This window comes from Hordeum vulgare, chromosome 1H, assembly GCF_904849725.1.
Source record: "Hordeum vulgare subsp. vulgare chromosome 1H, MorexV3_pseudomolecules_assembly, whole genome shotgun sequence".
Taxonomy (NCBI): Eukaryota; Viridiplantae; Streptophyta; class Magnoliopsida; order Poales; family Poaceae; genus Hordeum; species Hordeum vulgare.
In genome coordinates this window covers 378,363,228-378,375,713 of record NC_058518.1, presented here as the reverse complement: position 1 = coordinate 378,375,713, position 12,486 = coordinate 378,363,228, and the positions used below count along the sequence as shown (strand labels likewise).

The 12,486-nt window shown below is 43.5% G+C and overlaps 1 pseudogene; it reads right to left on the bottom strand.

Moving 5' to 3' along the window:
* Positions 1–2,848: 2,848 nt before the first annotated feature.
* Positions 2,849–3,468, bottom strand: LOC123399383 (annotated as a pseudogene).
* Between the last annotated feature and the right edge of the window lie 9,018 nt (positions 3,469–12,486).

Sequence of the window (12,486 nt, the reverse complement as noted above, 5' to 3'; positions counted from 1 at the left end):
ACTAATAAATGGGATTGAGGGCCAAAACTTAGACGCACCAATTTTTAACCAATTTTGTAGCAGTAAACATGAGGGAGATCCATAGGTACAGTATGTTGTATATGTTTGGTAACCTGAATGTTGTATATGTTTCCATCAGGAGCTTCTAGCTTCATAACTTTAGAGATCCTGCTTCTGAAATTGTTCACAAATTTCTCTGTATGTTCTGAAAAACAAACAACAAAGCAATCAGCAAATTACATATGTCTAATCAAGAAGACATTTCATCAGGACAGCCGGAAGGGTATTGTTCATCTAGGGTCTTACCATTTCGTGACAGAAATCGCCAACCATGAGCCTCAAGAAATGCTTCTGCCTATATCCATGTGATGCCAATAGAAATATGTTATATAACCATGGCTTAAAAACTTCCATCGAAGGAATAACTCAATGGCCATCATCCAGCTATGTACACCTCCGCGTTAGCACCTTTGTCATCGGTTCCCAACACAAGATGCATGCACGTATGTTCTTTCTCAAGTTTAGTATATACGGAGTACTCCCTCCGTTCCTAAATATAAGTATTTTAAAGATTTCGCGAGGAGACTACATATGAAACATAATGAGTGAATCTACACTCTAAAGTATATCTATATACATCCGTATGTAGTCCCATAGTGGAACCTCTAAAAAGGCTTATACTTAGGAACAGAGAGAGTATAATATATGTAGCTGAATTTCTATGCGGATATAGCTACCTTGATGTAAACAGTGTCCGTAGAGTAGAAAGGAGGTATGGACACTGATTGTTCACACAGGTTTGGTGGCAACCGGAAAATTCAAGTAATTTTGGTAAAAAAATAGAGCCAGCAATATTTACATCCACCATTTCAGCACAATACAAGATGTAAATGGGCATAGCTTCAACATTTCTGGAAAACATGAACGTACTCACTGCTCACGTGGAATGATAGGAAATAAAAATATACTCCAGTGCAACAAGTAGAACGGCTGCCCGAATGGTTTGTGTACACTTGTCTTCTCCCTGAAAAAGAACAGAAGATATCATCATCACTAGAAAGAGATACTACTGTGTGTTCACGCTGTTTCATCTTCTACCACATATGAAAGAACAGATAATTAAGGGTGGGTGGTATTTGAGAAAAATAGAATACAAAAAAGATACTGAATTAATTTTGGCAGTGCAACAACATGAGGTTGATTGAGATGTAATCCCATAGAAATCCATAGTCAAAAAAGTTTATGAACAGTCCAACAATACACATGCTTCTGAAACTAAGTAAGAGAAACAATCAGCACGATAACAATTAAGCCTAAGTTAATGCCAAACCCTATGTAAATTCTCATTTGTAGCAGAAACCTGAATACCTTGCACCACTTTATTTGATGCAATGTAGACACTTTCAACTCATTTGAAAAAATTTCTATTTCTCCAGTAGCAGTCCACTTTTTCATCATGAAAACACTATTTTGTAGCAGTAAATAACACTGAACATATCTAAACAACAAAGATATATGAACGCTTTTCAAACAGAAATCTCCTTTCTTCCCGACTCAACTAAATTTAGACATTTTGCAGAAAAAGTAGGGGGAAACATTGAGGTTCCTAGATGAAAATAATCTTAGCAGTGGCATAGTGCCTAAACAAGAATGCTTTTTATAGAAAGTCTTGCCAATTTTACAATCATCTAACACAATACAACAAAATATTCAGTTGGAGGGGAACCTTGGAGAGATGGGAATCTTAGAAACCTAGACTTTTGGACAAGGAATAGGATGATGGAGGAATACTTATAGCAAAGAACCAAGCAGTCATTGTCGTCGCTGATGCAGGTGTCACTGGCGATCAGTCGGTTATTATGAGCCTAAAATATGAAGATGTAGTAGTGTGTTATTATGAGCAGTCGGTTTCAACCTCACATGGATGCATCTATTTGATGTCAGATAAATCAAAGAAATATGTCCAATACTGGAGCATGTTTTTTCAGAACAAACAGAAAGTAAAGTATGCGCTTCAGGCGATCTATAGATTTAGCAAATTAATGATCTACTAGTAGAAAGACAAGAAGCCTCTCTTATCTTTGCAAACAGCAGACGCTTCTTTCAGAGTAAAATAGGAAGATGTAGTAATATGTGTTAATATCATCAGTATGTTCCAACTTCACATGGATGCACATATTTCATGCCTGATAAATGAAAGAAAATGTCTAAAACTAGAGCCGTTTTTTCATTTCAGAACAAATAGAACGTAAGCTATTGCACTTCAGTATCCTGGGTGCCACCATAAACATGATCTTAAACTGCAGCAAGTTTATGCTCTAACTCTAAGGATGTAGAGAGTAGAAAGACCAGAAGGCTCTTACCTTTGTCAAGAGCCAATACTTCAGCAGAGAAGCAGACACAATGGCAAGGATGCCCAAGCCCAGAGCAAAAGGGCATACATATATGCAGATGCGCAGCATACCAGCTGACACTTGTGGGTCTTGTTCTTGCAGTGCCATTATAGCGGAATTTGTAGCAGCAAACAATCAACAAAATTCAGAGAGGCACATAACGGAATTCTAATATACTGAATTTGTAGTAGCAAGCAAGAACTCAATAAAATTCAGAGAGGCACATAACGGAATTCTAATATACCGAATTTGTAGCAGCAAGCAAGAACTCAACAAAATTCAGAGAGGCACATAACAGTATTCTAGCAGCATAACAGTAGCAGCAACTGAATTTGTAGCAGCAAGCAAGCACTTAAACAAAATTCAGACAGACATGTAGCAAACTTCTGCAACTGTATTTTGAGCAGCAAGCAAGTAAGCAAATCAGTTGGTGAGCAATGCAATGTCTATCCCATTCAGAAGTCAAAAGCAGAGCAGGTATGTTGTCTGACAGCAGTAGCAGCACTGAACAAAATAAATTCTGATGACAGGCATGTAACCAATTCTGATAACTTCTGCAAACAATTTGTGATGACAGCGCTGAGGGAGTGGCCCGTGAAGGTGAGCGTGTAGTCGGGGTACCGGTCGAGGAGGTCCCGGAGCAGGTCGCACTCCTTGTCGAGCACCCAGCCGGCGGCCCGGAGGCGGCCGTTGTGGACGTAGCCGCCATCGAAGCGGCACTTGCCGAGGTGGTTGTCGAGGAGCAGCGCGTAGTCGGACTCGCCGCCGAGGTTGAGGCCCCGGAGCGGCCGAGGTCGAGGTAGAGCAGGTAGGGCGTGACCCGGCCCCCGGTGTCGACGTAGGTGTGGCAGCGCACGACATTGGAGGGTTCGAGAAGCGGGGCGGCGAGGTCGGGCTCGTAGTTGGCCATGACGAGGCGGCACATCCGGCGGACGGGCGTGAAGTCGGCGGCGGCGGCATGGCCTCAGTTGGCGCTGTCGTGGTAGCCCGTGTGGACGCACCGCTTCCACGCCCACCGCGTGCACCCCAGGCAGTAGATGCACTCCAGCAGCGGCAGCATGCACGCCAGCGACATGCGTGGAGATTCCGTCGAGCAGGCGGCGTGCGGATGTGGCAGATCCCGACGAACCTAGGGGTGGTGGCTGAAACCCTAGCCGGAATCGAGTGGCAGAGATGACGGCGGCGGAGGAGTCGCGTGAGGGGAGAGAGACACAGAGAGATCACGGGGGAGAAGGGGCTTTTTTCCATTCCAATTATTCCAAGAGAGGTGAATGAGAGACGTCAGATGGGTAAGACATGGACGACTCAGATTGGCTACAAGGGGTGATCCGTGGGAAGAGTTTTCTGAGTCCTGATTGGTTCGAGATTTAACATGTACATAGACAGATGCATACCAAGTTTGTTTATGCACATTTCCTCTTAAAAGAAAAAAAATCGTCATGCACATGTACGTGAACGGCAAGCAGATATTGATTTTGGGAAAGGATATTCATGTGTAGCATACGACCTGTGGAACCTTTTTCGATTCGAACGTATCTCGTAGTACTGCGGGTTCAAGTGTCATTAGGAAACCAATCTAAATGTCTTTATCACACGAAGGATGGGTGGGTGAGAGACGTTGGATACGTATCGCGTGAACGGCTCAGATGGTCTGCAGTGGTGTGATCCGAGGGAGAGGGATCATGGGTCCTGATTGGTTAGAGAAAGGTGATATCTAAAATAATTTCTAAGTGCTAAAAATAGCAGGGGTTTGTGGAACATGTACCAAAAATATTTTCCCAAACGACATCACTAAATGTTTCACTCAAGATTACCACATTTAATGGACGATAACCAACTTATTCAATTTTGATCTTTAAAGCTATTTTTGTCATTTAAACGGTTTTCTACTGAATCAGAAGGAAATCAGATGGAATCGGAAGGAAATCGGTCAAACAATTTTGCACAAGGGTGCATCTTGGAATGGCAAACAATGTTGCTAAAGGGACTTTTCGTTTTCTTTGGACATAAAATTCATTTTCCATTTGTGGCCTTGTCGACACCTATACAAGAAATGTAGGCAAAATTGTTGAGTTTTCTGCCCAGTCACCTCTATTTAAGCCTATGACCTTCTTAATTTTGTCATGGAGGACCTACAATGCGGGCATAAATAGAGCTACACATGCCAGTGACCTTTTTGGGCAATGGAATTATGACCTTCTTGATAGAGATGGTCAAAATTTTCTACAGTTTGGACCCTCTTAGACACCTCATGACCTTTTTTTAAATTATAGTCATAGATCTATGACCAATAAACCCGCCGTCACTATGTTTTGTCATAAACGAGCCTATTTCTTGTAGTGTTAGTCGCCGAGCTGTTTGCAATGCTAAAAGGCGTTGAGTTAGAAATTGAGAAGGAACATCAAGTGTTCTTGGTCAATAAAGACACTAGTTTCAAGAAAAATGGCAAGGGCAAGAAGGGTAAGTCCAAGAAGAGGCGCAAAGCAGTTGCCCCTCCAGTGAACAAACCCAAGGCTGGACCCAAGCCAGAATCTGAGTGCTTTCATTGCAAGGGGACTGGTCACCGGAAGAAGAACTGTCCCAAGTATCTGGCCGATAAGAAGGCGGCCAACACCAAATAATGTATATATGATATACATGTTATTGATGTGTACCTCACCAACTCTCGTTGTAGTGCCTGGGTATTTGATATCGGTTCGGTTGCTCATATTTGCAACTCAAAGGAGGAACTACAGAATAGATGGAGGTTGGCGAAGGACGAAGTGACGATGCGTTCCCAGGTTGATGCGATCATCGTCGGCACGCTCGCTCTTTAACTACCACCAGGATTAGTGATGAACCTGAATAATTTCTATTTAGTGCGTGCGTTGAGCATGAACATAGTATCTGGTTCTTGTTTATTGTGGACAATTACTCATTTAATTCAGAGAATAATGGTTGTTCTATTTATTCGAGTAATATCTTTTATGGTCAGGCACCCAATGTGAGGGGTTTATTCTTAATGAATCTCGATAGTGATAGCACACATGTTCACAACATTGATGCCAAAAGATATAAAGTTAACAATGATAGTACCACTTTCGTGTGGCACTTCCTCTTAGGTCATACTGGTGTAAAACGCATGAAGAAGCTCCATGCTGATGCACTTTTAGAGTCACTTGATTTTGAATCACTTGACACATGTGAACCATGCCTCATGGGCAAGATGACTAATACCCCTTTTTCTGGAATAATGGAGCAGGCAAGTGCCCTGGTTGAAATCATACATACTGATGTGTGCGGTCCAATGAGCATTGAGGCGCACTGGATATCGTCATTTTGTCACCTTCATTGATGACTTAAGTAGATATGGATATATTTATTTAACAAAACACAAGTCTTAGACGTTCGAAAAGTTCAAGCAATTTCATAGTGAAGTTGATAATCATCATAACAAGAAGATTAAATTCCTACCAACTAATCGAGGAGGAGAATATGCGAGCTATGAGTTTGGCACTCACCCAAGACAATGTGGAATTGTTTCACAGTTGACACCGCCTAGAACACTGTTGGAATTATGCCCTAGAGGCAATAATAAATATAGTTATTATTATAATTCCTGTATCAAGATAATCGTTTATTATCCATGCTATAATTGTATTGAATGAAGACTTATATATATGTGTGGATACATAGACAAAACACTGTCCCTAGCAAGCCTCTAGTTGGCTAGCCAGTTGATCAAAGATAGTCAGTGTCTTCTGATTATGAACAAGGTGTTGTTACTTGATAACTGGATCACGTCATTAGGAGAATCACGTGATGGACTAGACCCAAACTAATAGACGTAGCATGTTGATCGTGTCATTTTGTTGCTACTGTTTTCTGCGTGTCAAGTATTTGTTCCTATGACCATGAGATCATATAACTCAATGACACCGGAGGAATACTTTGTGTGTATCAAACGTTGCAACGTAACTGGGTGACTATAAAGATGCTCTACAGGTATCTCAGAAGGTGTTCGTTGAGTTAGTATGGATCAAGACTGGGATTTGTCACTCCGTGTGACGGAGAGGTATCTCGGGGCCCACTCGGTAATACAACATCACACACAAGCCTTGCAAGAAATGTGACTTAGTGTAAGTTGCGGGATCTTGTATTATGGAACGAGTAAAGAGACTTGCCGGTAAACGAGATTGAAATAGGTATGCGGATACTGACGATCGAATCTCGGGCAAGTAACATACCGAAGGACAAAGGGAATGACATATGGGATTATATGAATCCTTGGCACTGAGGTTCAAACTATAAGATCTTCGTAGAATATGTAGGATCCAATATGGGCATCCAGGTCCCGCTATTGGATATTGACCGAGGAGTCTCTCGGGTCATGTCTACATAGTTCTCGAACCTGCAGGGTCTGCACACTTAAGGTTAGACGTTGTTTTATGCGTATTTGAGTTATATGGTTGGTTACCGAATGTTGTTCGGAGTCCTGGATTAGATTACGGACGTCACGAGGATTTCCGGAATGGTCCAGAAACAAAGATTGATATATAGGATGACCTCATTTGATTACTGGAAGGTTTTTGGAGTTACCGGGAATGTACCGGGAATGACGAATGGGTTCCGGGTGTTCACCGGGGGGGGGGGTGGGCAACCCACCCCGGGGAAGCCCATAGGCCTTGGGGGTGGCACACCAGCCCTTAGTGGGCTGGTGGGACAGCCCAAGAAGGCCCTATGTGCCATAGGAAGAAAATTAAAGAGAAAAAAAAGAGGAGGTGGGAAAAGGGGGAAGGACTCCTCCTTCCAAACCTAGTTGGACTCGGTTTGGAAGGGGAGGGTTGCCCCACTTGGCTCGGCCCAAGTCCTTGGGGGTCCTTGGACCCCAAGGCAAGGCTCCCCATCTTCCCCCTATATATACGGAGGTTTTAGGGCTGATTTGACACAACTTTGCCACGGCAGCCCGACCACATATCTCCACGGTTTTACCTCTAGATCGCGTTTCTGCGGAGCTCGGTCGGAGCCCTGCTGAGATAAGATCACCACCAACCTCCGGAGCGCCGTCATGCTGCCGGAGAACTCATCTACCTCTCCGTCTCTCTTGCTGGATCAAGAAGGCCGAGATCATCGTCGAGCTATACGTGTGCTGAACGCGGAGGTGCCGTCCGTTCGGCACTAGATCGTGGGACTGATCGCGGGATGGTTCGCGGGGCGGATCGAGGGACATGAGGACGTTCCACTACATCAACCGCGTTTCTTAACGCTTCTGCTGTGCGGTCTACAAGGGTACGTAGATCGAACATCCCCTCTCGTAGATGGACATCACAATGATAGGTCTTCATGCGCGTAGGAAATTTTTTGTTTCCCATGCGACGTTCCCCAACAGTGGCATCATGAGCTAGGTTCATGCGTAGATATCTTCTCGAGTAGAACACAAATTTTTTTTGTGGGCGGTGATGTGTGTTTTGCTGCCCTCCTTAGTCTTTTCTTGATTCCGCAGTATTGTTGGATTGAAGCGGCTTGGACCGGCATTACTCGTACGCTTACGAGAGACTGGTTTCATCGCTACGAGTAACCCCGTTGCTCAAAGATGACTGGCAAGTGTCAGTTTCTCCAACTTTAGTTGAATCGGATTTGACCGAGGAGGTCCTTGGATGAGGTTAAATAGCAACTCATATATCTCCGTTGTGGTGTTTGCGTAAGTAAGATGCGATCCTACTAGATACCCATGGTCACCACGTAAAACATGCAACAACAAAATTAGAGGACGTCTAACTTGTTTTTGCAGGGTATGCTTGTGATGTGATATGTCCAACGATGTGATGTGATATATTGGATGTATGAGATGATCATGTTGTAATAGATAATATAGACTTGCACGTTGATGGTACGGCAACCGGCAGGAGGCATAGGGTTGTCTTTATACTAACGTTTGTGCTTGCAGATGCGTTTACTATTTTGCTAGGATGTAGCTTTAGTAGTAATAGCATGAGTAGCACGACAACCCCGATGGCGACACGTTGATGGAGATCATGGTGTGGCGCCGGTGACAAGAAGATCGTGTCGGTGCTTTGGTGATGGAGATCAAGGAGCACGTGATGATGGCCATATCATGTCATTTATGAATTGCACGTGATGTTAATCCTTTTATGCACCTTATTTTGCTTAGAACGCCGGTAGCATTATGAGGTGATCTCTCACTAAAATTTCCAGATGAAATTGTGTTCTCCCCGACTGTGCACCGTTGCTACAGTTCGTCGTTTCGAGACACCACGTGATGATCGGGTGTGATAGGCTCAACGTTCACATACAACGGGTGCAAAACAGTTGCGCACGCGGAACACTCGGGTTAAGCTTGACGAGCCTAGCATGTGCAGACATGGCCTCGGAACACATGAGACCGAAAGGTCGATCATGAATCATATAGATGATATGATTAGCATAGGGATGCTTACCACTGAAACTATACTCAACTCACGTGATGATCGGACTTGAGCTAGTGTAAGTGGATTATGAACCACTCAAATGACTAGAGAGATGTACTTTTTGAGTGGGAGTTTAGCGAGTAATTTGATTAAGTTAAACTCTAATTATCTTGAACATAGTCTAAGTCCACTTTGAATATATTTGTTTTGTAGATCATGGCTCACGTGACAGTCACCCTGAATTTTAATACGTTCCTAGAGAAAGCTAAGTTGAAAGATGATGGAAGAAACTTTGTAGACTGGGCTCGTAATCTTAAGCTAATCTTACAAGATGGGAAGAAGGATTTTGTCCTTAATGCTGCGCTAGGAGATGAACCACCCGCTACGGCTGACCAGGATGTTAAGAACGCTTGGTTAGCACGTAAGGAGGACTACTCAGTAGTTCAATGTGCAGTCTTGTATGGCTTAGAACCAGGACTTCAACATCGCTTTGAGCGTCATGGAGCATTTGAGATGTTCCAGGAGTTGAAGTTTATCTTTTAGAAGAACGCCCGGATCGAGAGGTATGAGACCTCCGATAAATTCTATGCTTGCAAGATGGAGGAGAACTCGTGTGTCAGTGAACATGTGCTCAAAATGTCTGGGTACTCAAACCGTCTAGCTGAGCTGGGGATTGAACTCCCGCAAGAGGCTATCACTGACAGAATCCTTCAATCACCGCCGCCAAGCTATAAAGTCTTTGTGTTGAACTACAACATGCAAGGGATGAACAAGTCACCCGGCGAGTTGTTTGCGATGCTAAAAGTCGCAGAGTCTGAACCCCGTAAAGAACATCAAGTGTTGATGGTGAATAAGACCACTAGTTTCAAGAGAAACGACAAAGGCAAGAAGGGTAAATCAAAGAAGAGCGGCAAGCCTGTTGCCAATCCGACGAAGAAACCCAAAGCTGGACCTAAGCCTGAAACAGAGTGTTACTATTGCAAGGGTATGGGTCACTGGAAGCGCAATTGCCCCAAGTATCTGGCGGATAAGAAGGCGGCCAAAGAAAAATCAGGTATATTTGATATACATGTTATTGATGTGTACTTAACCGGCTCTCGTAGTAGTGCCTGGGTATTCGATACCGGTTCTGTTGCTCATATTTGCAACTCGAAACAGGAACTGCGGAATAGACGAAGGCTGGCGAAAGATGAAGTGACGATGCGCGTAGGAAATGGTTCCAAGGTTGATGCAATCGCCGTCGGCACAGTTTCACTTCAGTTACCATCAGGATTAGTTATGAACTTGAATCATTGTTATTTAGTGCCTGCCTTGAGCATGAACATTATATCTGGATCTTGTTTATTGCGAGACGGTTACTCTTTTCAGTCAGAGAATAATGGTTGTTCTATTTCTATGAGTAACACCTTTTATGGTTATGCACCCAATGTGAGAGGATTGTTCATATTGAATCTTGATAGTGATACACACATACATAACATTGAGACCAAAAGAGTTAGAGTTAACAATGATAGCGCCATATTTTTGTGGCATTGCCGCTTAGGTCATATTGGTGTAAAGCGCATGAAGAAACTCCATGCCGATGGACTTTTGGAGTCACTTAACTTTGATTCACTTGACACGTGCGAACCATGCCTCATGGGCAAGATGACTAAAACTCCGTTCTCCGGAACAATGGAGCGTGCAAGTGACTTGTTGGAAATCATACATACCGATGTGTGTGGTCCGATGAGTGTAGAGGCGCGCGGCGGATATCGTTATTTTCTCACCTTCACTGACGATTTGAGTAGATATGGTTATGTATACTTAATGAAGCACAAGTCCGAAACATTTGAAAAGTTCAAGCAATTTCAGAGTGAAGTTGAAAATCATCATAACAAGAAGATCAAGTTCCTACGGTCTGATCGTGGGGGTGAATATCTGAGTTTCGAGTTTGGTGCTCACTTAAGACAATGTGGAATTGTTTCACAGTTGACACCGCCTGGAACACCACAGCGTAATGGTGTGTCCGAACGTCGTAATCGTACTTTACTAGAGATGGTGCGATCTATGATGTCTCTTACCGATTTGCCGTTATCGTTTTGGGGTTATGCATTAGAAACAGCTGCATTCACTTTAAATAGGGCACCATCAAAATCCGTTGAGACGACACCGTACGAACTGTGGTATGGCAAAAGGCCAAAGTTGTCGTTTCTTAAAGTTTGGGGTTGTGATGCTTATGTCAAAAAGCTTCAGCCTGAAAAGCTGGAACCCAAAGCAGAAAGGTGCATCTTCATAGGTTACCCAAAAGAGACAGTTGGGTACACCTTCTATCTCAAATCCGAGGGCAAAGTGTTTGTTGCTAAAAACGGAGCTTTTCTCGAGAAGGAGTTTCTCTCGAGAGAATTGAGTGGGAGGAAGATAGAACTTGATGAGGTTGTCGAACCTCTCATCCCTCTAGATGGTGGCGCAGGGCAAGGGGAAACCTCTGTCGTTGCGACGCCGGTTGAGGAGGAAGTTAATGATGATGATCATGAAACTCCGGTTCAAGTTTCTGTCGAACAACGCAGGTCGACGAGACCACGTGCTGCTCCAGAGTGGTATGGTAATCCCGTCTTGTCAATCATGTTGTTAGACAACAATGAACCTACAAATTATGAAGAAGCAATGGTGGGCCCAGATTCCAACAAATGGCTAGAAGCCATGAAGTCCGAGATAGGATCCATGCATGAGAACAAAGTGTGGACTTTGGAAGTACTACCTGAGGGCCGCAAGGCTATTCAGAACAAATGGATCTTTAAGAGGAAGACGGACGCTGACGGCAATGTGACCATTTATAAAGCTCGACTTGTGGCAAAGGGTTTTTCACAAGTTCAAGGAGTTGACTACGATGAGACATTCTCACCCGTAGCGATGCTTAAGTCCGTCAGAATCATGTTAGCAATAGCTGCATTTTTCGATTATGAAATCTGGCAGATGGATGTCAAAACGGCGTTCCTTAACGGTTTCCTTAAGGAAGAGTTGTATATGATGCAACCCGAAGGTTTTGTCGATCCTAAGAATGCTGACAAGGTGTGCAAGCTCCAGCGATCCATTTATGGACTGGTGCAAGCATCTCGGAGTTGGAACAAACACTTTGATGAGGTGATCAAAGCATTTGGGTTTATACAAGTGGTTGGAGAATCTTGTATTTACAAGAAAGTGAGTGGGAGCTCTGTGGCGTTTCTAATATTATATGTGGATGACATATTGCTAATTGGAAACAACGTAGAGTTTTTGGAGAGCATAAAGGATTACTTGAATAAAAGTTTCTCTATGAAGGACCTAGGGGAAGCTACTTACATTCTAGGCATTAAGATCTACAGGGATAGATCAAAACGCCTGATAGGACTTTCACAAAGCACATACCTTGATAAAGTTTTGAAGAGGTTCAAAATGGAATAGTCCAAGAAAGGGTTCTTGCCAGTTTTACAAGGTACGAGATTGAGTAAGACTCAGTGCCCAACAACTGTTGAGGATAGAGAGCATATGAGCACCGTCCCCTATGCTTCAGCCATAGGTTCTATCATGTATGCAATGCTGTACACTAGACTGGACGTTAGCCTGGCCATAAGTATGGCAGGTAGGTTCCAGAGTAATCCAGGAGTGGATCACTGGACGGCTGTCAAGAATATCCTGAAGTACCTAAAAAGGACTAAGGAGATGTT